This window comes from Mauremys reevesii, linkage group 5 (assembly GCF_016161935.1).
Source record: "Mauremys reevesii isolate NIE-2019 linkage group 5, ASM1616193v1, whole genome shotgun sequence".
Classification (NCBI taxonomy): Eukaryota; Metazoa; Chordata; order Testudines; family Geoemydidae; genus Mauremys; species Mauremys reevesii.
This window is the reverse complement of record NC_052627.1, coordinates 3,524,245-3,551,840: the sequence shown is the minus strand read 5'-3', so window position 1 is coordinate 3,551,840 and position 27,596 is coordinate 3,524,245. Positions and strand designations below refer to the sequence as shown.

The 27,596-nt window shown below is 44.0% G+C and overlaps 1 long non-coding RNA gene across 1 annotated transcript in view; it reads right to left on the bottom strand.

Moving 5' to 3' along the window:
• LOC120406744 overlaps window positions 1–13,275 on the bottom strand; it is a 47,676-nt gene extending 34,401 nt beyond the window's left edge. The window contains exon 1 of the long non-coding RNA XR_005599541.1: window positions 13,023–13,275. This is a non-coding gene — a long non-coding RNA (uncharacterized LOC120406744). The remainder of the gene's footprint in view (window positions 1–13,022) is intronic.
• Window positions 13,276–27,596: the final 14,321 nt, after the last annotated feature.

Sequence of the window (27,596 nt, the reverse complement as noted above, 5' to 3'; positions counted from 1 at the left end):
GCAGTGCACAGACAATCCTGGAAGTTTTTTGAAAGTGTAGGGGACAATTTCCTGGTGCAAGTGCTGGAGGAACCAACCAGGGGTAGAGCTCTTCTTGACCTGCTTCTCACAAAGCAGGAAGACTTAGTAGGGGAAGCAAAAGTGGATGGGAATCTGGGAGGCAGTGACCATGAGATGGTCAAGTTCAGGATCCTGACACAAGGAAGAAAGAAGAGCAGCAGAATACAGACCCTGAACTTCAGAAAATCAGACTTTGACTCCCTCAAAATTATGGTTGAGAGTAAAAAAATCGAGTGTGAGACCACTAGTTATTACTGTTCTTGTGACTATGTCAGACTTTTTCATGTGGCTTCAAGTTTCACATGCTTGAACACTACATACAGGTGCCTTTTTGTGGGAAGATTTGGTTTGACCATTTTTGAGTTACTGAAGCATACATCTAATACTTTGGGTTGTAATTTCAAGCTGCAAACATGTCCCCAATGGAGTATAAGTTGTAACTCTGTGACAATAAACATAAGCACATGAAAACAGAAATGACTGAATGGTCAATGTAACCATTAAACGATGCACAAACACTATGAATTGTTAGATGCATAAGGTCTTTAGAGATGCATTGAATTCCAGGCTGCAGCTCACTAGTGACAGAACTAAATTAGAAATCCCATACTCTTTGGGCTTCATCTCATCTTTTCCCCAGCAGAATCCAACGTGATGAACCCAATGGTAGAAAATCTGCTGCATGTGGGTGTGGGCTGGTGGGCTGATGCGACACTGTCTCCTTTGGTCAGACAGACCATTGCACCAAGTTCTCAGTCTGGTGGGGCAGTCAGTCAGCTCAGCTTGCTTGAGTCTCTCCGATAGTCCCATTCTGGGCCATGAAGAGTGTTCGTCTCAGTCCCACTGGGGTATGTGGGGTTTCCTCTTCTACTTGGTGGGGTCAGTTGGTCCTGATGCTCAGGGATCTGGAAATCTGTCTGGTCCTTAAGTCTCTGAGGGGTTGATGGGGAACCCAAGCCTGCCCACTCCACTGGCTTCCAACTCAGGGACCTTCAACCAGGCAGATGCAATCAGGCCCCCAACAACTCCTCCTGCTGGGCCCTGTGCGCCTTCCTACCTCTCTGGGCTCCATGGCCTTCTCCAACCTGTAGATCTGGTCATCCAAGTGCTCTGGGGCAGCTTTGCACCCGGAGCTTCAGTCCCCAGCCTCCTTGCCTCTCTGGCAGCCGCCCTGCCCCTCTGCTTCCCAGATTCTTTATTTCCCCAACTGGTGTGAGGTTGCCCATCAGCGCTGGCCAGCAGTTCTTGCGTTCACTCCTTGGTTTCCATGCCAGCGTGGGAATATATACCCACCAGGACGGTGGGGAAGTTGTGACAGAAGAAAACTGCCACGAACCCCCCTGCTGTGAGAGGGGGCAGCTACCCAAATGTGGCAGTATTGGCTGGGAAGGAGGAAAAGCCGTGGAGTCTGGACAATGTGCTGATTCTGGGAACCTGGCTGGAGACTAGCACGATACCTTTGGCAGAAAGCCTTGCAGTGTGATTGCTTGTTCTTCCTCCTGCAGTGCAGGGATCCTGGTGATCTCAGGGCAGTCCCTGGGCTAGCGTCAATGAAATCCGCCTCTAGGAGACTCCACATTTTAACACATCTGTTTTGAAACACCACAGCTGCCCCATTCCTGCACTCCCAAATGATGCACTCGCACACACGTTGGTGCCTACGGACTCCTCAGCCCTGCCCCCTCCACCATGCACCCCAAAGAATCCTGCAGAGCCTGACAAATCCTGTTCATATCCCAAGCGCCACCCCTTTGGGAGCTTCATTTAATTTCTTAAATACCCCAGAGCTTTCAACCATTACTTACCCACTTCCTCAACAGGTCAGATCCTTCTCCCTCAGACACTTCCACTTCTTGCCTTTGGCTTTCAGATTCGTAGCACAAGACTAAAATAATGCTCAAACAAACCTGGCCTTTTGGCCTGCCTATCTCTCTCCCACTTAGCTGCAAGAACTTGAAGCTGAACCATCAAAGATCTTTTCCACCCATCTGTGGAATAATGTCTTTTTACACCTTGTGTTAGAGATCCTAGACAGCAGCAGCTCTAAACTTGCTCCACCTTTTCCATTAGCAGGTGCATCACCCCTTCTTTTTGTTTGCTTTCATATGTAGTAGAATCCTAGAGCCAGCTCTCCCTTTAGCTGACTTCTGACTTCACAGTAGAGGCATGCCTGAGAATACAGCACTGGCCTCCTTCAGTTCGGAATTCCACTGCTTCAGCCATCAAATGCAATGAGCTTCAGCAGAGATGTAGTGGCATAACACAGCTCCTTTCCTGAGCTGAAGCCATCTTCTCTTGCCTTTTGTAGTTCTGCTTTCTATTCACAATAGAGAATTGTCCCCATGCTGAGGGAAGAACTACGACGGCTGCATGTGTCCTCCACACACCATGCCTTCCCAAGTGGCCCTCGGCTTTGTGGTGAAACCCAAACCATCTTTAATCATTATTTTTTTAAGAAGCATCTCCAGAGTGGTTGATGCTGTCCAGCTTTTCTCCTGACTAGTGTTCAAACCAGAGTTAATCTGGCTCATCTTGTTGCTGGTTGCATGCTTGCTCTGGGTCACTTCCAGTCAGTTACAGAGCACTGTCAATATATGTGGCATTTTAACAGACACACACCCTGCTCCAAAGAGCTTGCAGTCCCCAACTCAGACAAATGCAATACACAGCACTGCACTACGGATACAAGACGGTGTGACGGTAGGAAGGCTATGCAAAGGAAAGGGGGCTAAGACATGGTTTAAGGAGAAGAGGGGAAGAAGAAAGCAATTACGAGCACAGGAGAAGACTTTAAAGGAGACACCAAGCAACTGTATGTTCTGTGAGGTTTATTTCCTCTTTCTGAATTGCCTCGAGCATTGAAAAGTGTTGCACTGAATGAGAGCTATGTGTCTGGTAAACTGTATTCTTCAGCAGGGGTATTGCTGTTTTCTAACCTTTTCTCTGGCCTTGGCAAATGCAACCTTGCCCCGCAGGTATCCATTGGAAATGCTGCTGCAAAGATCATTTTCCTCACTCATAGTTTCCACAAGGTCCCCCTCTCTTTGCATCCCTCCACTGGCTCCGCCCTCTCTTGGTCATCGTACACACACTACTTGTCTTCAGTGTCAAGCATGGTGCTTCACAGCCTGTCCCCACGCTGCTTGTCACCTCTTAATCACTAACAAGAGGTTGATTTTCACCTTCCGTTTTCTCCCATGTAGCCCCTCACCCAAGGGAGGTGCTCCCTATAAATATCTGCAAAGCCACCACATTGTCCTCCTTCTGCTCCTCTTTACTGTGATCCCTACAAAAAAGTCCACTACCATTAGGCAGCTGGTGTGCTGAGACTGCTGCCTTTCCTGCTAAGCAGTATCATCACTGTGATGTTGCACTCCATATGCTTTATGAATGTCAATATGATGGAGCTGTAATATGCTTTATGCAAAAGGTCTCTTGTAAGGTATCATTACAAAGGTTATAATCTACTGAATACATTCATACAAATAGGATGAATATATTCAGTATCATTCTTGTAGCTGAAACTAGAAATATGAAGTATAACTCTGGGGTCCTATTGTAAATTATGCAAAATTTGGGTCATTAATGGTGATTTAGAATCTTGATGGCTCCCATTGACTAGGCCAATTGACTGTAAATGGCTCTGTGTACCCGCAAGCCTGCCTGTGTATGTGTAGGGCAGCCTCTGGGCAATGAAAAATGAGGTCTTATAGTGACGTGTGACCATGTCACCTAATACTGGAATCCATCTTAAATCTGGTGCTTTTCCATTTAGCAGGAGGGGTGGGGATCCAGCGAGACAAAGCGTTCCCACCTTGTGCCAAAGCTATAAAAGGGGGTGGAGCAGAACAAGGTGGGGCCCAGTCATGAGAACACCCCAGCTTTTCAGCTAAGATGCCTGCTGGAACTAACAAGGACTGTACCAGGGGACAGGATTGGGCCCAGACTAGGAAGGAGTCTAGTCTGTGAAAGAAGCTTATTGCAACATCTCTGAGGGTGAGATTTCCCTGTAATCTGTTTCTTAATGATTTAGGCTTAGACTTGCGTGTTTTGTTTTATTTTGCTTGGTAACTTACTTTGTTCTGTCTGTTATTACTTGGAACCACTTAAATCCCACTTTTTATACTTAATAAAATCATTTTTGTTTATTGATAAACCCAGAGTAAGTGATTAATACCTGGGGGAGCAAACAGCTGTGCATATCTCTCTATCAGTGTTATAGAGGGTGGACAATTTATGAGTTTACCCTATATAAGCTTTATATAGAGCAAAATAGATTTATTTGGGGTTTGGATCCCATTGGGAACTGGGTGTCTGGATGCTGGAGATAGATGACCCGCTGAGCAGTTTTTGGTTAAAGTCTGCAGCTTTGGGGGTGTGGACCAGACCTGGGTCTGTGTTGCAGCAGGCTAGCATGTTTGGATCAACAAGGCAGAGTTTTGGAGCCCAAAGCTGGCAGGGAAAACAGGCTCAGAGGTAAATTCAGCACATCAGGTGACAGTAACAAGGAGATCTCTGTGACCAAACCTGTCACAATCACATTGGTATGTTGTGCTGCCTGTGTCTGTCTGTATCCATTGGTTGTCTCTTGTTTTGTAAGCTCATGTACAGCACCTAGCACAGTGGGGCCCTGATCCAAAGTAGACACAGCCACATAACATCTCAGATAATTTGTAATAACATTACCCATGGCTGGTAAGACACTGGCATAGGAGATGAAGGAACTCACATGTACCAGAGCCAAATTTAACAACCAGAAGTGATGTTATCTGCAGTCCTTTTCCATCACTGCATTTATTATTGATGGTGTATTTTGCCAGCTGGCAGCACTATTAATTACCTAATTCCATTGTTTCTGATCACTTGTACGTATTATGCTCATAAGAGCCATAGGTGCTGCTGTGTGTGTACACGCAAAATGTGCGCACAAAGCCACTGCTCTGCACATAGATTTGCAAATACTGGGCTAGATTCTGATAATCTTACACTGAGTAGAACCTTACTCAAAAGCACTTATCAGATTATCAGCCTGGCCCTATATTTTTGTCTTTGTGCAGTGCATTGAAGTCAGTGAAATACTCCTGGAGTACAGTACTATGCATTGTGAGTAAGGGGATACGAATCTGGTCCAGAGTTATTGCACAAAGACCTGCCCACTCCATGTGCAAACCCTGTTTGTACGCACATGTCGAGTAGAGTTCAGAAAAGGGCAACTAAAATGATTAGGGGTTTGGAGAAGGTCCCATACGAGGAAAGATTAAAGAGGCTAGGTCTCTTCAGCTTGGAAAAGAGAAGACTAAGGGGGGGATATGATAGAGGTATATAAAATCATGAGTGATGTTGAGAAAGTGGATAAGGAAAAGTTATTTACTTATTCCCATAATACAAGAACTAGGGGTCACCAAATGAAATTAATAGGCAGCAGGTTTAAAACAAATAAAAGGAAGTTCTTCACACAGCGCACAGTCAACTTGTGGAACTCCTTACCTGAGGAGGCTGTGAAGGCTAGGACTATAACAGGGTTTAAAAGAGAACTGGATAAATTCATGGAGGTTAAGTCCATAAATAGCTATTAGCCAGGATGGGTAAAGAATGGTGTCCTTAGCCTCTGATTGTCAGAGGATGGAGATGGATGGCAGGAGAGAGATCACTTGATCATTGCCTGTTAGGTTCACTCCCTCTGGGTCACCTGGCATTGGCCACTGTCGGTAGACAGATACTGGGCTAGATGGACCTTTGGTCTGACCCGGTACGGCCGTTCTTATGTTCTTATGTCTGCACTGCACACAAAAAAAGAAACCCTTTGCAAATTTGGCCAGTGAAATGTTCCTTCTAAAAACAAGACAAGCACCCCCCGGACAACTCAAAGTTTTTCTTTGTTTTTCACATCACTAAGTTTTTGGTACATATAGAGGGCAGTCTCATTTTGGCTGAAATAAATGGACATTGATCACCATCACAATAATTTTAGTGCAACGTAGCTTGCTCCATTCATAAATTCACTGCTGTGAAAGGTTCTGTGCTCTTCTTAGACTGGCAACATGTACCAGGTGCTCATTTATGCTAACTGGGAATAATTAGTCTAGGTCTCCATTCCACAGTTGGAATTACATATCTGGATACCTCTACTTTGATTTCAGAGAGGGATGTATATGGTGGACGGGCCCCTGTACTGGCCCCACTCATAACCCGTAGTTCATTTTGTTTCAGAGAGAGACTCATTTCAAAGAACTTCACAAAGGGCCAGACCAGGGGTCGGCAATCTTTCAGAAGTGCTGTGCCGAGTCTTCATTTATTCACTCTAATTTAAGGTTTCGTGTGCCAGTCACACATTTTCACGTTTTTAGAAGGTTTCTTTCTATAAGTCTATAATATATAACTAACCTATTGCTGTATGTAAAGTAAATAAGGTTTTTTTAACTATTTAAGAAGCTTCATTTAAAATTAAATTAAAATACAGAGCCCCCCCGGACCAGTGGCCAGGACCCAGGCAGCGTGAGTGCCACTGAAAATCAGCTTGTTTGCCGCCTTTGGCACCCATGCCATAGATTGCCTACCCCTGGGCCAAACAGACATTAAAATCAAAACTCAGGACATGAACATACACCGAAAACTACCAGCAGGTACAAGTTCGGAGTTGAAAGGCTTGTTTAAAAAAGCACATCCGACAATAACAAGCCTTTTAGCACTAACAAGCTTTATACAGAAAAAGTGAATTCTAACAAGTAGCCCAAGGTGAGCTTCTCTTCAAAAGAAGGGAATTCCTCAGCCTGAGCACACAGCCAGGAAATGTTATTTTCCCTATTGATTTCAGCTTAAGCTGCAGTTCTGCCAGCCGGCACTCAGAGAAAGGTAGAATACTCGACTAATCACGCTGATGCCTTGACATATATGGCAGATGTATGAAGGTTCTGAGTGGATGAGTTCTAATGGTACAAGGTGCATGAGTACTTGGCAAAGTCCTGGCATGGGTTTAAAAACTCAGGGTTTGGGGGACAGAACAAGTAGTGCATACTTGCTACACAAGCCTCTTAGGCCCTATCTGTGCGTGCTCACATAACCATGTTTGAGGGATGGGGCCAGGACAGGCTGAGAGAAAGAATAGGGCTGGAGAGGATAATCTGCCCCATAGCCACTGGCTATCCACCTTGCAGAGCAGGTGCATAGGCATGTGGGCAGGAGTGTGTGCAGCATGGTGAGGAGGGAAAGGGGTTAATTCCTTCTCTCTCAGACCCTGGGGAAGCCCCTCTGCACCAAGACTGGATTTTAAGGCTAGTATGGAGGGTGGGTATAGAATTAGCCTATAGCAAACAGCTGCTCCACCAAGTGCAGCAGAGTTATTGTTGGGCTTCCTCTGTGTGGTTATTAAGACCAATGCACAGAGAGTTGGTGAAAGTTGCTAATGGCACTATGTTATGGGGCTCCATGCAGGGGTAACTGGAGGAAGCTTTCTGGCTGGTGTTATGCAGGAGGTCAGACTAATGGTCCCTTCTGGCCTTAAACATCTGCAAATCTTGGCTAGTAATCAATAAGGAGGATTGCAAGGAACTTGATTGAAGCTAGTTGTGAAAATGGGAAGCACAATGGACGTAAGATTCAGCTGTGAGAAGGGAAAACAGACCTCATGCTGTGTTGAGCATATGGTCAGGATTCTTCCCCATATGTATTGTTGGCCAGTTGGCTCATGCATTCCTAGGAAGCTCTGAAGTGTTGAGTACTGGCCAGTGGGGCATGATTTACATGAGGAATTAGAGCTACGTCATTAATCATTAATAAACTTGCACAGATAGATAGTTATTGGGGGGAATGCATATGTCAAGCAACAAATCACAGACAATATTGCTGGTTTCCCATTGTACCCTGTAGTTCTATATTCCTGATGATTTATTCCAAGACAGAGAAGAGATGGCTCATGCCAACTGAGACTTTTAAATGGGTTTGGTCACAGCTAAATCCCATTCAGAACTGGTCAAAAATGGAGAAAGGCAGGATCAACTGCAGAATCGGTGATCTTGAAATCACATTTGCAACACACTAGCTTTTCTTTTTCTATATTTTCCTGGGTGTTTTCAATGGAATTTTCCACTTTCAAAATCAGACAATTTCATTTTAAAAATTTACCTGTTTTGGAAAAAAAATCCTACCATGTGGCTGAGCCAAACAAACAAAAGTTCTAACAGTGACACTGCAACAATCAGAAACCCGAAAAAGGAAACAAAACCCAACAATTTCTTTGACTGTCGACAAGCTGATTTTTTTTTCCCACTTAAAGTTTCCATTGACAATTTTTGAATAATTTCAAAAAATTGAAGACTTAAAAAATATTACTTTGTTTTCACAAAAAAAATTCCATTTTAGAAAAAGCCAAATTTCCATGGACTATTGTTTTCATGTGCAAAATTGCATCCAGGTCTAACCCCAGACCGGAAGATCTTAGATATATTATATTGAAACAAGTATTCCTCTGGCAAGTGGAGCTGGGCCTTTATTGCACTAATATAACCTGGATGCTTGCATTATACTTACAAGATGCTGCCATCAGAAGATGAGCTGAGCTCTATCCCCTAGTTACTGCTAAGCATTCCAAGCTGGAGGGAACACTATGGGATTGAATCTGATATAACGTACCGTATTTTACAGCAGAATAACTCCATTGGCTTTAATATGTGATGTCACAGAAGGATCAGGTCCTGCGTTCTTTCATCCTTTCCTTGGGGAGGTGATGTTTCTTTGAATGCAGTCACGGAATCAACCAGTCGTCCTTATCCAATGATGCAATGAAAGCTGATGGCATGCTTCAGTTAAAAGGTCATGCAAACTCTGGTTTAGGTGTCTATATGTGCAGCTGGTCTTCACATATACACACCCAAGTACCTATTTCTGAAAAGAGTGTGGTGGTAAAGAGTACATTTTTTATAGCCTTCCATAAAATGTTTCTTTTAATCATGGAAATTAAATGCACTCATTTGGTCAGACTCAATCCTCAGTTATACTCCTCCAATCCCAGTGAAGCCAGTTCTGTTGTAGAAGTGAATCTTAGAGCAGAATTTGGCTCTGCTTCTTTAACTCTCCCCAGCAGGGCCTTTTATTTCCATAATCAAAACTGGAGTTTGACCTTCAAATTTCAATTTTCTTTCTTGTCGATTTTCTGCTGGACTTCATACTATGGAAACATCCCTCTGGTTTTTGATAAGAGAGCGAGAAGTTCAGAGGCTGGATGATCAGCCTAGTTATCTCAGCACAAAAGGAACAGCTGTGTATGGAGAAGGAGGGCTTTCGCTACAGACTTTTCATTATGCTTGAAGTCCCCTTGTTGCCTACTACACCTCAATAAACTCACCTCAACAAGCTTGTCGGCTTTAGCCAACTCATGTTTTTATGTCACAGCAAAGATGCACTTCAGAGAAATCTCCCTTTGAAGACCATGATAAAAGAGAGTCAAAGAAAATGAAATCCATCATCAAATAACTTTTTTTTTACTTAAAAAACACAGTCCTTATTATAAATGATTTAAGAGAAGTCCTGCTGGCTTTGCTCTGTCTATTTCTCTTTGTTTCCCTCTGTTTGGTGAGTATTTAATCCAATTCCCTGAATCACTGACAGACTGCATTTGGGATCTCTATCTTCTTACCCAGTTAAAAGGTGCAAGCGTAGAAATCAGCCCATTTCTCCGTAGCGATTTCACACTTCTCAAAATTCTCATTGCAGACGAGGAAGAGTCAGAGAGCTAAACTTATACATTTCTGCTACTCCAGAAAAGAACATAAAAATATTTTTCTACTTCTTTGTAACATGAGCTACCAGTAAAAATGGGACACAACAGAATTAGAAGGGTAAGAACTAGAGATAGACCTGAACCCAAACCCTGGATCCAAATTTTGGCTGGGTTCAGCGTGTGCATCCAAATGTTTTGTCTCAAGCTAATCCCTAGTTATATGAAGGGCTCTATCTCTCTTTGGATATTTGAAGGTGATTGGGTAAATCTAGGCTGAGCAGTAGCAGAAACTAAGGTCTTCCAGAAACCATGGTTATTAAGAACCTGAAGGCAAGTTAGACGATGATGCATGCTTTATCACGATAAAGCTGAAGCAAGAACATTCTGGCTAATTCCCAAATTTATCCCAACTAATCTAGTAGAAATTTTTTTGAATGAACAGTTTTCCATCAGAAAATACAATTTTCTTGACATCAAAATGTTTTGTGGGACTACATCAGACATTTTTACATCAAAAAATTTCATCAGAACTAACTTTCTTGTTTGTTTGTTTCATTTGGATAATGCTGAAATGTTTCATTTTGATCAGGTAAAACATTTCTTTTTGACTTTATAGTTTTGTTTTATTTCATATTAAAGTTTATATTACACTATTCATTTTACTATATCACACTTGTGTATTAGAACAGACGTGGGCAAACTGCAGCCCGCGGGACTGTCCTGCCCAGCCCCTGAGCTCTCGGCCTGGGAGCCTAGTCCCCGGCCCCTCCCTCGCAGCCACGCCGCCGTGCGGGCCGCACTCTGACCCACTGCTCCCGTTGGGCAGCGTGGGGAGCACAGCTGGCTCTGGCTGGGTGTCGCAGCTGCGAGCTCCTGCTGCTGGTAAGGGAGCGGGGAGTGGGGGGGTTGGGTAGGGGAGCAGGGGTCCTGGGGGACACTCAGGAAGGAGGGGCAGAGGGAGGGTTGGGAGTGGGAGTTCCAGGGAGCCTATCAGGGGGTCTGTCAGGGAGCAGGAATGTGGATAGGGGTCAAGAGGGCAGTCAAGGGATAGGGAGCGGGGGGTTGGATAGGGGGTGAGGGTCCCAGGAGGGGGCTGTCAGGGGACAAGGAGCAGAAGGGGGTGGATGGGTTTGGAGTTCTGAGGAGGGGTAGTCTGGGGACGGGAAGTGGGAGGGGGCAGATAGCAGGCGGGGGCCAGGCTGTTTGGGGAGGCACAGCCTTCCCTACCCAGCCCTCCATACAGTTGAGCCAAAAAGTTTGCCCACCCCTGTATTAGAATATATAATAAAATGTTAAACCTATGTCATATTCTATATTATAGCACAGTGTTTTGACATTATCAAACATCAGGATTTGACATTGTCAGATTCAGTGGTTCTGAATCAAAAATTTTCACAATTTCCATTTCATGGAAAATTTAGAATATCAATTTTTGAAATGAAAACAGATTTCAAAATATCAGAATGTCCCATGGAGCAGAAATTCCTTTTTGTGACCATCCCTTATAAGGTACCGCATGTCAAACATTCCATTCAGTGGAACACAACAGGCAATAAAAGCATCAAAGTAGGATGCACTGGTTCTGCATAGCTGGCGGATATCGTAGCTTTGCCACTGCAATGTGCTGCTCTGCCCCATGGTGGGTGCTGCACTGACCACATGCCTCTCCAGTACCGTACTGTGATTGTCTTTTAACAAAGGAAACATATTTGGGGAACAGTACAGTAAAAAGCACGTAGGACAAGTTAGTTCTGGGGGCCAGGTGGGTGTGAAAGAGGGAGAAGTCAGGTGCAAAGAGCTCTACACCCCTGCATGCCCTCAATTGTGCACTCGGGCATAAAGACCAGGCACAGGATGGTCCTTGGGCTGCTCACTGTCAATGCTGTTCCTGGTAAAAGGGGTTTGGCAGAGGCAGGCCCACGGCAATGACCCCTCCCTTCTACACCAGCTAACAGTGCTGATCTGGTGCCAAAGACCACTCAGGTTTAAATGCAAAGAAGAACACATTTATTCCAAGGGTCTTACTGAAACCTCTCTAGCTTTCTCCATGACCTCTGGGCCTCTTCCTTTTCCCCTTCCCGGCTCCACAGCCTGGCTTCATAAGCAGCCATTCCCAAATACTACATTTTCCCTCTCCAACACTTTCTTTATACGCCCTTCTGGTAATGAATGATACAGTTTAAACCTTCACAATCCCAGTCATTCCTTTGGATGTTACACACAAAGTCTTTCAGCCAGTGTGGGGGCCCACAAGAGCAAAAAGTCTGTGTGTCACCCTTGGGACAGCAGGGGCAGGTCTGGAAGCAAAATTGGAACCACTGCCTGAACAGGCAAAAACCCCTGTTGGGGCAAGCAGTACCTCTTCAGCGGCTGATGGTGCAGTGGGGATTTCCAGACCCAGCTCACCTGTGATGGGCTCCCATACCTGCGCTAAATTATTGATATGCCAGTGGAACCCATTGTGCAAGTCGTACATTACCACTCCTAGATGCCACATACCCTGCATTGGAATTGAGAGCTGGGACCCAAACTTGGGCCCCCTGCATGCTCTGTGTACACATACCAATTACTCCGCTGCCAGGACCTGCACCCCAGCCCTCCGTTTGCCATTGCTGGAACCTTTGGAGTATGCCTGACACTTCCAGACGTGGTTGTGAACCTCCCGCAGACCGTTCCTGGGCTCCTCACGAAAGGAACGTAATACGTCTAATCACAAGCACGCCTCTCAACCCAGCATCAGCAAAGCTGGGGACTGACCTGTCACTCTCTGAAGAGCCGCCTGGTAACGTCGTAATATTGAGTGGAGAGTTTGCAGAAAGGGCAAACGCTGGGCCAGACGAGCCCATAGTCCATTCTTCAAGCTGAGATTAAATTACTCTGTACCTCATTAGCCTCGGAGTACAGACGTGCCAGATCCCTTTATCCACTAGGAATTGGGTGAAACAAGCAGAAACAAACTGAGGTCCATGATCAGTAATTATTGTGCAGGGATAACCCCCCTAGAGCACCACTCCTCCGGATGATCACAGACGACGTGTGCTGTTACTAGGTTGCTAACTGCTACTTCCAGCCATTTGGAAAAACGGTTGTAGGCTGCTAACAGAAACCACTGATTCTCTGGGGACAGGGGTTATTTCTCCACATATGTCTAGCTGTATGCACTGCAATGGCCCAGGCAGCTGCAGGATAGTGATGATAGGGACACTGGTTGGCTTATACAATTTACCACTAAATAAACATGACTCACAATTTCTGACCAACTCTTCAATGTGACTGTCAATTCCTGGGCACCATAACACTGTGTGACTCTTCTGCTTCGTGCAGGCCACCCCACTGCCTGCATGGCCTCTGTTACCATCCCTGGGGTGCCCCGAAGTACAACGCCCCATGGAAATAATTCATGTGTCACATGAACATGAGCCTCGAAACAATCTGGAACAGTTTTTGGCCAGTCCTGATGAACGTATCTGAGAGCTTCTGGTAACACTACATCCTGGGGCAGTGCCTCTGACAGTGATTTGGGAGTTACGAGAGAGAGGTCAGTCAGGGCATTGTTATCCTCTTCCTGGCTCATTACCCCCCCTTTCTGTGGCTTTGTGAGGTAAAGCCCAGGACAGGTGACCAGCCACCTGACTGAGTTTATCCAGATGGTGTAGTTCTGATGTAGGCAATCAGCCCGTCCATAACTATGAAGGGGTCGGTGCCCTACCCGCATGGTGTTAACAACATGGGGGTTGGTGTGTAATGAGAACGTGCTGCCATACAAATAACAATGACACCTTTCACATACCCATATGCATGCTAGGGCCTCCCGCTCCCCGACGGATATTTCTGCTCAGCCAAGGAGGTGAACTCGGGAGGCAGATGCCACAGGTTATTCCACCCCCTGGTGGATCTGGGAGAACACAGCACTGAAAACTACAGCTGAGGCATCATTCATGACAAAAGTAGGGGCTCGTAAGGCAAAGTGTGCGAATGCAGGAGCTGAAGTTGTACATTGTTTGAGCACAGCATTGGGTGTGGGGTGAAAATGTGCTGTGAGTGCCCTTAAATGCTTCCTATTACAACGTGCTGTTGTATCAACCCGGCAAGGTACTAACAAAATTCAACAGGACTTTATTTTTAAAGTGGAAACCTCTTTACCAAGCTGCTGCTGCACCCTCTGTAAATCTCACTCTGCCTCCTCAGCTCCTCCCCACTCCTTCCTGTTTTCTGTCCTTTCAGACCCCCAACAGCCAGTGCTCCCAGTTCTAATAATTTCAAGCAACATCTAAACACCACATTCCCTCCTCTCTTAAGAAACTCTCCCAATTAAAATAAACATTGTTGTTCTAACCACAGGAACAAATAGGAAACAAGACACTATACTATTGGCAGAAATATTACACTGAAAACACTGTAGATACTACATAACATAGTCTCTAGTCCAGACAGGTGGTCGTCTGGGTCTGACAGGCCGTCTCTCAAGCCCCGGTTCCAATGCAATGTCTTGTTGTGTTGATACTATGGTGAAGTCATCCAATGCAGACTGGCTGTTGGTATAATCTCCTCTTGGTGCATAGGCAGGTGCAAGATAAGCAGCATTCCATACCCACCCATCAGAAAGTTGAAAGGTGTAAGGTCCCTTCTTCACTATGATTTGAAGAGGAGCTGTGAATTTATGGTCCCCTTTGCGTAAGATTCCAGGTTTTCGTATTCTAACGAAGGAACCACACTCAAACTTTGGTTCCTTAGCACCCCGCTGCTTGTCTGGGAAAGCCTTATACTTTGCTTCATTCTGTTCAACTGTTTTTCTCACATCATCCTCAGTTGGGGCCTCAAGCTGTGGGCAAACCAGCAATGTTCAGTTTAGTATTCATCTGTTTCCCATGCAGTAACTCTGCTGGTGATCTTTGTGTTGTGGCATGTTGTGTAGCCCGGTATGCTTGCAAGAAATCCGTAGTGAAGGGTATCCACAATCGCCCTTCCAGTTTAGCTATTTGCAAACTCTCTCTCAAACTTCTGTTCGATTTCCCCATTGGCTTGAGGGTAATATAGGGATGACCTTCTGTGTAAAATGTTCCTCTCTGCTAGAAAAGTTTCAAACTCCAGGGAAGTAAATTGACTCCCATTATCAGAAACCAGTTCTTTGGGGTTACCTTCCCTGCTAAAAACTGAAGAGAGGAACTTAATTACTGTAGCAGAAGAGATTTGTAATGTAAACGCTACCTCAGGCCATTTACTGAAATAGTCTGTTAAAGTGATGGCATAACGACAGTCAACTGGAGCAGTATCAAAGGGTCCTACAATGTCAATCACCACTTTTTCCCATGCAGATTCAGGAAGAGGAACAAGCTGTAATGGAGGGGTACATGTCACTGCTGTCTTATCATGCATTTGGCAAGTGACACAGGATTTTATGTGTGTCAGTTTAAGAGTCCATCCCTGGCCACCAATACAGATCCCGTAGTCGTTGTTTGGTTCTGACAATTCCTTGATGAGTATGGTGTGCCAGGTGTATAAGTTTTGACTGTAATTCTTCTGGCACAAGTAGCCGGTGTGTACCTCGTAGCACACAGCCATCAAGCAAAGAATGTTCATCCCGAACTGTAAAATAAGGCAGCAAAATTGGGTCAAGGTTTTTAGGGTTCCTGGGCCATCTCTTTGTCAGAAATTCCCATAGTTTTTGTTGAATTGGACATGCTGAACAAGCAGCTTGAAATTGTTCTCTTGTAGCTGCAGTAAGAGTTCTTGTAATAAGCACAACTACTACATCCTCATCTCCGGTGGACCATCTGGTGAAGGCAAAGGCAGGCGAGAAAGGCAATCAGCTACCACATTTTTGTTTCCAGGCTTATATTCCAGTTCATAATTGAAAGAGAGTAGTCTCGCAGACCATCTAGCAATCCGATATCCTGCTCTTCCCAGTCCTTTCGTGGTGAGCAATGTCGTCAAAGGGCTGTGGTCTGGGCACAACTTGAACATGCGGCTCCACAGGTAAGTTCTCCATTTTTCAGTAGCCCAGACACAAGCAAGTGCTTCTTTTTGGACTGTAGAATATTTTCTCTCAGCGTTACTTAGTGTCCTTGAAGCAAATGCAACAGTCGTCTCTGTGTTGTCCTCATGAAGTTGTGTGAGGACAGCCCCAAGTCCATAATCAGAAGCATCAGTAGTTACAACTGTGGACAATGCAGGACTGAATAGTGCAAGTACTGGACTATGTACAATCAAGTCTTTCACCATTTCAAAACTAGCTTGTGCATCTGTTGTCCACACTAAGGTTGAACTTCTCCATAGTAATTCTTGTAACGGTTCAATGACAGAAGCATAATTGGGAATGAATTTTGCATACCAGGAGGTAAGACCCAAGAAGGAACGTAAGGTTTGCAAATCTGTTGGAGGAGGAGCATTTGAAATTGCCAGGAGACGATCTGGATCAGGTTTTAGTCCAGCCTGTGAAATTGTATGCCCCAGAAAGGAGAGTTCAGTTTGTCTAAATTTGCATTTGCACCTATTGAGCTTGAGGCCTGCTTCACTAATGCAGTTTAGTACAGACTGCAGGTTATTGTCATGCTCCTCAGTAGTATTTCCAAACACAATAATATCATCCAAATAGCACTGAACTCCATGTTCATTCTTCAGAATCAATTACATCATTTTTGGAAGGCACTTGGGGCTGATGCGAGACCGTATGAAACATGTTTAAAATGAAATAGTCCCTCATGTGTAATAAATGCTGTGAGTTCTCTGCTATCTTCATGCAACATAACCTGGTGGTATGTGCTCTGTAAATCAAGAGTAGAAAACATCTTTGCTCCACAAAGTTCTGCAAATACTTCTTCTATGTGAGGAAGAGGATGGCTGTCAATCACAATAGCTTTATTTGGCTCCCTTAAGTCCACACAAAGGCAAATGCCTCCACCTTTCTTCTGCATCACCACTATAGGTGAAACCTATTCTCAGGAGTTAATCTCTTCAATAATGTCCTTTTGAACAAGTTTTCTAAGTTCCTCTGAAACAGCTTCCCTGACTGAAAATGGTAAGCGCCGTAATTTCTGTCGTATAGGCATCACATTATTCCGCATTTTAACTTTATGCAGAAACCCATAAGCACAGCCGAGTTTCTCCTCAACCTGATGTTGGGTCCCAGCTGAAACTGGTGTGTGTACCGCAAGACTGCTTTGCTGAGGAAGATCAATTTGTCCATTAACTACCCTGAGATTTAAAGCAGCCAATAAATCTCTGCCAAGGATAAGAGGGCCTTTGTGGACAATGTAGAATCTGCAATTACACAGCAATCACCAAAAGTAACTATTGCTGGCAGGCAGCCATGTACTGGAATATGGTTTTTCAAATAGCACACCAACTGAAGTTTGGGTTCAGTAAGAGGCACATCTTTAAAGTAATGCAAATAGATGGAATCAGGTAGTATAGCTACTGCTAAGCCAGTGTCCAACATTAGCTGAATAGAGTGTGATTTGCCTGAGGGTCTGGCGGAAATGTTTACAGTGCACTTTATCTGTTCTGGAATATGTGCAGTAGTGGTTTTGTCCATGCTCAGCACAGTAACATCTGGTATTGTAACTGAATGCACCTGTTGATTGAACTGGCTACTGTGACATACTTTAGCAAAACGCCCAATCTTTTTGCAATGATTGCACTGAGCTACTTTTGCTGGACATCCTGTGTAGCTTGCAAGGTGTTGTGGGGATCGACAGCAAAAGCTTTTACTGTATTTTGAATTTGCTGATTCAGTGGCTTTTTATTAGTTTTCCTCTTGCAATTGTTTGTCTGCAGTGATAGTGAACTTTTCTGCAAAGGAGTCACAGCCTGGACTGTGCCTCCTGTATCCTTGCTCATTATTTTGGTTCGCCTGTAGTTGACTCAAGCTGAGTAGCAATGGTTATTGCTTTTTGTAGTGTAAGTTGTGGTTCTAGAAGTAAGCGTTCTCTTACATGAAGCATGGTTGTTTTCTCAATGAGCTGGTCTCTAATCATCTCATCTGCCATATTCCCAAAGTCACAAGTTACAATCAGACTCCTCAGGGAAGCAATATACTGCATTATAGTCTCCCCTGGTTTCTGCTCACGCTGGTGAAATCTGTACCGATTAGCTACTACATTCACTTTTGGCACAAAAAAGTTCTTTAATGCAGTGAGTGCAGTCTCATATTTATCATCTGCAAGGGAAAAAGTGTAAAATATATTCTGCCCTTCTGCTCCAAGGCAGTGGATTAGCAGAGCATACTTTCTTACTTCAGAAATCTCTGTAGCACTGATTGCAAGCAGGGAAGTCTCAAACATATGGATCCAGACAGTAAAAGCCATTGGAGGCTCACCTGGGCTTTGCAGAAAGGGTGCAGGTGGGTTCAGAGGCAGAAGATCCGTCCTCGTTGCCAAAATTTTGTATCAACCAGGCAGCAAGGTACTAACAAACTTCAACAGGACTTTATTTTTAAAATGGAAACCTCTTTACCAAGCTGCTGCTGCACCCTCTGTAACTCTCACTCTGCCTCCTCAACTCCTCCCCCCCTCCTTCCTGTTTCCTGTCCTTTCAGACTCCCAACAGCCAGTGCTCCCAGTTCTAATAATTTCAAGCAACATCTAAACACTACACATGCCCATCTCCGGAGTGGAGAAGATCCGAAAGCCTTTGGTAACTAGCACAGGGAGTAGAAGTGCATGCTGGTGAGCTTCGGGTGCCACTTCCAGACCCCCTGGGCCATGGCAAGGGTGGGTTCCTGTGTGGCATCAGAATGCGGCAGGTGCTGTCACAGAGAGTGGGAATTGTACAGTAGCTGGGGGCACAGTTGGGTCCGACGTCTCATCACCACTGTGCTATTCCAGTCATTTGAAGACAACTCACGTTTAAATGCAAACAAGAAAAAACTTCGTGTTTTCTTAAAGGAGCCATGCCTCAAAAGCAGCTATTCCCAAATACTACAGATGTTGCACTCTCTTCAAAGGTGGCAGATCAGCTGTGCTGCCCCAGGAGAGATTACTCCAGCTAGAGCAACAGTGCCTCCTAGAGCTCCAGCTGCTGCAGGGTAACACTGCACTTCCACCAACATGCGTCTGCACTGTAAATGCACTGAGTCAGCCCCAGGGCATTTATCTGTTCAGTGCAGGGTTAGCCTGTCTGGAGATTGGAGATTGCTGATAAATTGGACTAGGTTTTTTTTAAGAGCAGAATCCAATTTTGCAGCTGTAACTTGGATAGCTAGATGTAGATGCATCCTCAGTTAATTGGGCAAGTGAAATTTCCCCCACAAAATTGAAGATTTGGGTTAAGGTCGCTTAAAAAATTTGGCTGATCCATTGTAATTATTATTCGTATTAGATACTTCTATTGCTGTAGTGCCCTCTGGCCATTACCAGCCAGGCAGTGTACAAACATGCAATATCTGTACCATGGTACAGATCTCATGGTTTTGGTCAAGGAACCTCACTTCCATTTCCATTCACGTCAGTGCTGGGAGTGTTTGGTGCTTCCAAATCGAGGATTGTCACATGGGACTCTCCTCATTTTCCAAATGATTGAATGAGTCTTATTATACAGCTCCCGGTTCATCTTATGTTACAGTGTAAGGATTTTCTTCACAGATTCCTTCATCTCCCCTACCCTTTGCGGAGTGCAGCAGAACCAGCAAGGCTAGCCTTTGAAAAGATGGCCCTTAAGAGCCTAAACAGAGCTGTTGGGTGCTGAGATCTTTGGAAAATCTAACCTAGTGTGTCTGTTCACTGGGAAATGTAGGATGAGACTTCAAAGTTACCTGCTTTAGGGTTTCCACGGGCATTTGCCCAGAGCTGAAGAACAGCCACTGGTCACCTGCATTCCACTGAGGCAATTATAATGTTAATTTTGCATTTTTCCCTCTCTGTTCAAATATTGAATCTATTTGAGCAACTCCATGATTCAATATGGTTACTAGAGTTACAAGCAAAAATCTAGTTGTAACAATAAAAATGTCTGTGTGAAGCAAGCATATGTAGCATAATTGTTTCTGTACAACAGCCAGCTGCAACTGTAAGGATTACTTTCTTTTATAGAGTCATAGACTTTAAGGTCAGAAGGAACTATTATGATCATCTAGTCTGACCTGCACAACTTTTAATTCGGCCCTATTACACTACAAGAGCAATTAAAAGCACACAGTAAAGATTTTAAGGGCCAGCACTTAACATTCCATGCACATTGATTGTTATTGTTGAGAATGTATTCCTATCTTCAGCTAGGTTTGATTTCCTTGTGGTTCTTGCTTTCATATTTGTTCATTCCACCACAGTTGGTCAAGGATAAGCAGAGTGGCGCCTTTTTTGATATTAAGTTAAATCTGAGGCACAGACGGACTGTGGATCAAAACTTTGTCAGCCAAATTCAGCTTTCGGGCACACCATTGTCAATCTGGAGTGACTCTGTTGATGTCAGTGGCTTTACACCAGTGTAATTCAGGGTTGAATACTTCGCATTTTCATTTTACTCAAAACCAAAATAAACTCAACAACCACCAACCATTTTAAGCTCACTAAGCAACAAAATAACAACTTGCCCAACAGAACCAATATAGTTAAGTAACTTTCAGGTTCTAAAATATTGTTAGAAAAAATTCTCTTCTCTTACACCCTTCTAAGGCAACTGAGATTGCACGAGTTTTGCCGCGACCCATCCAACATTGCATGGGGGTTAGAATGGGAATAGGGCCTTCTTCAGGAACTCCAGCTATATACAGTGCTCTTCTGAGGCTGAATCCCAGAGGCTGGTCAGCTCATACTTAACCAGCTTTTGCTTCCTTTTTTTCAGCATCTCTTTCCCTTTTGGACTTTTGTCCATTTTCTTGAGGGAAAGGTGACTTTGTCTGGGTTTTGTTTGGTTTCATGTACTATTGTGCAGCATCACAGACCTTGCATCTAGCCGGGTCCTTTATAAATCAATAAATAGCATCAATAAAAAGCGGTGAATATAAAAACTGGCTTTGAACATTCTGTAAAGTTCCTTGGCAATGACCTCTCCTCATTGCCAGACCTACAATGAATGCAATTAAAGTGCATGTGGTTTGCCCCAGATCTCCCTCTGGCACAGAAAACCCTGGACTCGAATCTATAAAACATGTTTTAGGCCTTTGCACTCCTGTTGGGGATTGACCTCTCATGTCTAAATTGCATCATATGTTCCACTTTCACTGTGAAATTCCGGCTCAGAAACAGATCTCTCCTGCTTCTTGGCTGGTATGCACCTCTGGAAAATGAAGTACTTTCTCCATTTAACTTCTCTGTAAGTAAAGCTGTGGACAATCAGTCGCAGAGAACACCTTTGTACCTTTGAGACAGGATAGCATTGCAACTTGTGTGGCTATTCTATTTCTTAACTGATTTCAGAGCCCCATTGTGCTGGGCAGTGCACATAAGAACGGCCATACTGGGTCAGACCAAAGGTCCATCTAGCCCAGTATCCTGTCTTCCGACAGTGGCCAATGCCAGGAAATTTAGAGGGAATGAACAGAACAGGGAATCAAAAAGTGATCCACCCCTGTCGCCCATTCCCAGCTTCTGGCAAACAGAGGCTAGGGACACCATCCCTGCCCAGCCTGGCTAATAGACTTGTCCTCCATGAACGTATCTAGTTCTTTTTTGAACCCTGTTATAGTCTTGGCCTTCACAGCATCTTCTGGCAAAGAGTTCCACAGACTGACTGTGCGTTGTGTGAAGAAATGCTTCCTTTTGTTTGTCTGAAACCTGCTGCCTATTAATTACATTTGGTGACCCCTAGTTCTTGTGTTCGGAGAAGGAGTAAATAACACTTCCTTATTTACCTTTACATACACATGGGAGAGCTAGCCCTTGCCCCAAAGGGCCCACAACCAAAATAGATAACAGGTGAGAAGGGAAACAGAGTCACAGGGAGGCAAAGGGACTTGCCCAAGGTCACACAGCAGGTCAGCAGGAGAGCTGGGAGTAGAACCCAGCAGGACTGACTTCTCCTCCAGTGCCCGCTCCATTAGGCCACACTGCTACTGGGAGTAATACTGCCAGTTCTTAGATGCTTTTCTGCCTCTGCTCACTGTCTGTATATTTATCTATATTTATATGCCACAACCCCACACCACCCCCCTGCAGTGACTGAGTCCCCTCCCAAGGCCAGGGCATGTTGCCTACCCACCCTGTGCCAGGGTTTGATCCAAAGCTCACTGAAGACAATGGAAAGACTCCCACTTGAGGGCAATAGGCTTTGAATCAGCACAGGGAAGAGTAAACAGGGTATCCCGAGGGGGTTTTGAGAGCCTGCCTTGGTGGAGTGAGAGATCCCATGGTACGTGTCCTTGGTGGAGGGAGGGAGTGGTGCCAGGAGCTTGTCACTTCTGAGAAATGAAATGAATGTCAGTGTTTAAGGTGACACTTTCCTGTCATCTTGGCACTCACTTTACAATAGGAAGCATAACCAACACTGACTACTGTCAGGTCTTTTCTACCACGGCTTTGAATGGAACCAATGAACAACATAGCCATTCTCTGAGCGGCAGAGGAGCACAATGCAATTAAAACCTAATGGCTCTCCACATTGTTGTCATCTGGCCCTAATTCATTTGCCAGCTCGTGGTTTATGAAAATAAACCATTCACCAAGGTATGTGAAAAAGAGGCACAAATGGAGTGTGCATGGGGCAGGGGTGGGAAGTGGGGGCAAACACATTTCCCCAAGGAACATTATCAAGGCCAGACCATTAAATAAGAATGTGGAAAAATACCTGTCTTGATGGTTGCCATGGTACTAAACAAAGAGAATTTTATTTTTTTTCTGCTTTTTGTGGCATTAATAAAGGGTTTAATAGCTCCATGTTATGTGTTAGATAATAACTTTTGCACCCAATTTAGAAAGTGAACAATATCTAGTATTACATGTACACACATCTCTTTATCCTATCTCTCAAATTTACTTCCTTCCCATAAAAAGAAGTTATTTTTGGTTACTACAGGCAGATCTGGTGGCACCTACTATTAAGGTTGTTCAACACTACTCAGTATAAGTTGCTGTCTTCCCTTGCTTATAACTTTGTCAGTCTTCAAGTGTTCAGGCTGAAATGTTCCATGCCAGATGGCTGCCTCAGACTGAATCTTCAGAGAAAATTTCAGCCACAAAGGTGCAGTCATTTCTGAGAATGAGTTTAGAGAAAAATACATTCTTTTGCCCATGTTAAAAAGTTCTGGAAAGTTTTTCTTTGAACAGATCCAATCCCCCATGCTTTAAACCAGAGATTTGAAATTTGGCAGGAGTGAGGAGGACCTGGGCTGGAGACTGGGACTGACTGGACAAGGAAACTGGGCCTGGGAAGCACTGGGACAAAGGGGTTGTGGGGTGGGAAGGAGACAGATCTGACAAGGAGTTGGGGGTGTTGGGGGAGAACTGGCAAAGGCTGGGCAAAGAGACTGGGACATTAGCAGGGGTGGAGAGGCTCTGAAATTGGATGAGGAGCCCAGGGAGGGAGATTAGGAGAAGGAGTCAATGCGGATAGGGAATGTGGACTTTCAGGTCACTGCAGGTTGGGCAGGAGGGAAGATGGCAAGAGACCGATCAGATGAGGAGCTGGGAGGAGACGACCGGGACTAGCTGGGCAAGGAGACTGGGACTGGAATGAGAAGCCTGAGGACAGGAAACTGGGACTGGATAGGTGAGAAGGAGACTGAGGTAAGGAAGAGACCGGGCAGGGAGGGTTGGAGGGAAGGAACAGAAGAGGTCAAACTTGGGGGAAATGAGCAGAAGTGTCTGTGCTCACTAGAGTCCTGAGTCTCACCATCCCCCTGCTGTCAGCAGACATCCGTGAAATCCTCTGGAAAATGCCTCATTCCCAAGGAGGAGACCTGTGGGCAAAATAATAAGCAATGATGTAATTAAAGACTGTATCAGAATGCATAGACCCAACGGAGGCTAATAAACATTTCTTAACTTGACTTTGCAACATTACTAATGTTTTTTAACATAGCATTTTGTGTGTAATATTATTTACATTATTTTAAAACCTGCAGCTTTGATTGAAGGAAGGAATTTCTATCTTTATCTATTTCACTGTGAAACTGCTATTTTACCGGCATTCATGACCTGATCATTTTCTGGCATTTACATTTAAAATTATTGCCACCTTACTATATGCAGTGTTTTCAGAAGCACATCATGTTGTACAAAGGAACAGGATGCCCTCAAAGATATGAATGAGTTACAGGATGATGTTATACAATAACTCATCCACTAAAGCTCATGTATGTTTTTTTAAATTGTTTCTTTATTATACGTATTTGGAGGCTAGAATTTACAATCAAATAATTAAGTGGCCTGATTTTCAAAAGTGGTGAATGTCCTTCAGGTAAGAAGCCTGGATGCAAAAGTGCAAAATTAAAGAGCTCTTCCTGTTATTGGAGAAGCATCTCATGTTAAACTGTAAGGGAAGCTCTGCATTAAAATGTACTTGACTTTCACCAGTTTGAGTCACACTTTATATTACTGGTCCAGGTATAAAGGATTAATAAGAGATTAACAGATGTTTAAACAGATGGTCCATTAATTGTTATAAAGTCCGACAGCACAATAGGTTTTTTATAAATATGGCTTATAGCTATAGATAACACATTCTGCTGATAGGCTTACAACCATCTATACTGCCACATACAACTCACGTGCTTAAAACACCTATTAATCATTTATTAACCCTTTATAAACTATTTATAAAGGGAATATTATGTATGACCCATTTGTGCTTTTTTGCTTCTTCAAAAGCCTTATTTTGCTTTTCAGGTCACACTCACGTTACAGTTTTTTATAGCAATGGAGACTTGACTATTCTTGCTGTAGATACATCTGGTATAAATCTTCCATGAGAGTTTAACAAAACTCCAAATGATTCCATCTCAGAATCCATTTTGGTGACATCCATGTTCTCTGTGGCTTTGATTTTCCCTTTTATGAGATATATCCCTCTCCATTTAGAATATGCCCTGAAGAAGCAAACTCAAAGCAAAGTCAGCATATTTTTCTTTCTCAACGCAAACAGATTTCTTTGCAACATTTTCAGAAGCTGTTCTTCTGCTTTTTTAATATGTCCTCTTACTAGCAGATGATACATTTGAAACATTGAGCCAAACTCTGATCTCACACAAGTTTTACACCTCTGTCAACCTGTCGAGATTGAATCTCACTTGCCCACTGGTCTCTTTACACCACTTTGGCCTTCACGTGAGTGGTCCTTTTACAGTGACACAGTGGTGGGCACTAAGCACACACAGGCTCATTGATTTACGTGGTGTTATTCCTGATATAGCCTGGTAGAAGTGAGATAAAAATTTGGGCCCAATTTGTTCATGGGAAAGATTAATTTAACAGCTGTGCTTTGTTATGTTCATGGCATACACACAAAGAAGTTAGGGAAAAGCATCAAATATTTGTTCTGAAAGGCTGCAACATAACATTACTTCTATCCTTAGAGTCCAGAACAATAACACACAGTAACTAAAAACAGAGAGAAGAGAGAAAGCAGACTGCTCCCTAAAACAGAGGCACAATTCACACACCCCTGCCTTGTTCTAGGCTGGTTCTTTCCAGACTGATTCTGCACATTTCCTTCCAGAACACCCTACCCTGCCAGCAGGACCAGAAAACCCCTTACAAATTAAAGTGACAGCCTACAATTCCAACACCGTTTTCAAATCCACCACTAACCTACTGAAAGCATAATTCTTTTGTTGAATCACAAAGATAAAGTCTTGGTGGAACTATGATTTTATTCTTCTTTAAGGAGTGGCTTTCAAAGCTACCCAGCATTGGCCTAACTATGTTCCCTTTGAAGGAACTGAAGAAGATAAGGCACAAAGGACTGGATTTTACTGCTCACCTCTATAACATTTTAAATACAGCCTTGGCAAAAACCCTCATAGAAAACAGGACTGATACATAGCAATGCGGCCCCCGGCCAGAGAGGTGGGCAGGCAGGGTGGGTGTGTGGGTGCAAAATTGCACACATTGATTGACACCAAAAACAAAAACCAAGTTTTTTTGAAAAGCAAAGCAGAGGCAGCAGTATCTCAAATACAAGTATCAACAAAAACAAAAACACAACTTTTTTTATTTTCTTTTTGCTGTTGTTTGTTTGTTTGTTCCTTTCCCCCTCCCCCTCCCCCCCTCCTTGTTAACTGCTACACACATTATATTATAGCTTGTTAAAAAAGAAAAGTTATTATGGTTTATGGTTATCTGTGGCAGCAGCACAGCACATGCCTTCTCCCCCCCCTTCCCCTTCCTCCTCTACTTTTGCTAGTTTGAGAGAGAGGCTGCTGCTGCTGCAAAAAAAGAGCTCTTTTTTTTTTTTTTTTTATTAGCATAGCAGGTTGGTTAAAGTTCACAAGATGGAGTTCCTGTGGCTCACTTAGACCCAGAGCAGGGGGGCTTCATCGACACTCGTGGTCTTCCACCCCCCCCCCCCCGAGTTACCTGGTAGCTACGCCTAGTGACACCAACAATAGCAACACTGAAAGTCTTGATATACTGTACGAGAATAGCACACACTGGTTGTGCCCTAGTTCAGGGCCACAAAGCAGAATCTATAACTGTTAATGGGTTTTGCTCTTGAGCATCACTAAAATATTATATTCCTGTCCTTGAATATTAATTCTACTCCTTTGGGGAGTAGAAGCTCAGTGAAGGCTAAGAGATGCCAATAAAATTAGTGGTACTAGTTCTGTACTCTTTCATATGATTACAGAAAACAAAACGGACTTTGCTTTCAACAACTTTATTGAATGCTAAACTGCAAACATTAGATAATACTTTAACCCTAAAGCTTCTGTGCATTTTAAGGGAGGAAAGAAATATTGTACATTTTAAAGATGTACTTTGTCTACATCACCTTTCTTTGGCAAATTCACCTTGTAACAAGTTAATCATCATCTGAAATACCTGTTGCCAGTTTTCACAAGTTATATAATAGCCTGTCCATTAAAAATGCCTGAAATGTTTTAAATACCTTTAACAAGCACATTAATGTATTAAAATTATGATATTCCTCTTCTGCTTGTGTTTCTCCAGGTGCCCTGGGCAGGGTGATTTCAATAAAATAAGGAATAACTCTTTCTGAATTGTTTAAAAATAAATAGATGTAAATGAAAGCAGTGTGTAATCATTGTCATCAGGCCCACCAGGGTGTGCACTCTTACAATCACTCTCCTTTAAGTTGGGAGCTTGTCACTGTTCACGAGTCAGGCAGAGTCCAGTGTGACAAAGTATGGGACATCTTCAATGGGAATACAGTGTGCTGCAAGAGTGATGCCAAGGATTCACTTGGGGTCTCTCTTCCCTCAGGAGAATGAATGAACTGTTGAGCCAGTCTGAGGCTGACTGACAGTTAGAGAGGAAGTGTGGCCTAGTGCATTGGACACCGAGATACGGCCCAGGAGATCTAGGTTCTCTATTCCTGGCTCTGATACCGACCTTGGGCAAGTCACCTCTCACTGTGCCCCTGTCTCCCCACCTGCCTATGGATACGTCCATACTACAGCTGCAGGTATAATCTCCAGCTTGGGAAGAGGTGCGTGCACTAGCTTTGATCAAGCTAGCATGCTAAAAATAGCCGTGTAGCCATGGCAGCTCGGGCTAGCTGCCTGAGGGCATACCTACAATTGCAGATGGGATAGTAGGTGGGTGGCTAGCCCATGCCGCTGCCTCGGCCACCACAGCCACAGTGCTATGCTTAGTGAGCTAGCTCAAAGCTGGCCTGTGTATGTCTATCCGAGCTGGAAACTAGACCGCCCGCTGCCATGTAGACACACCCTGAATCTGGATTGCCTATTTAGGTCAGTGACTGTGTC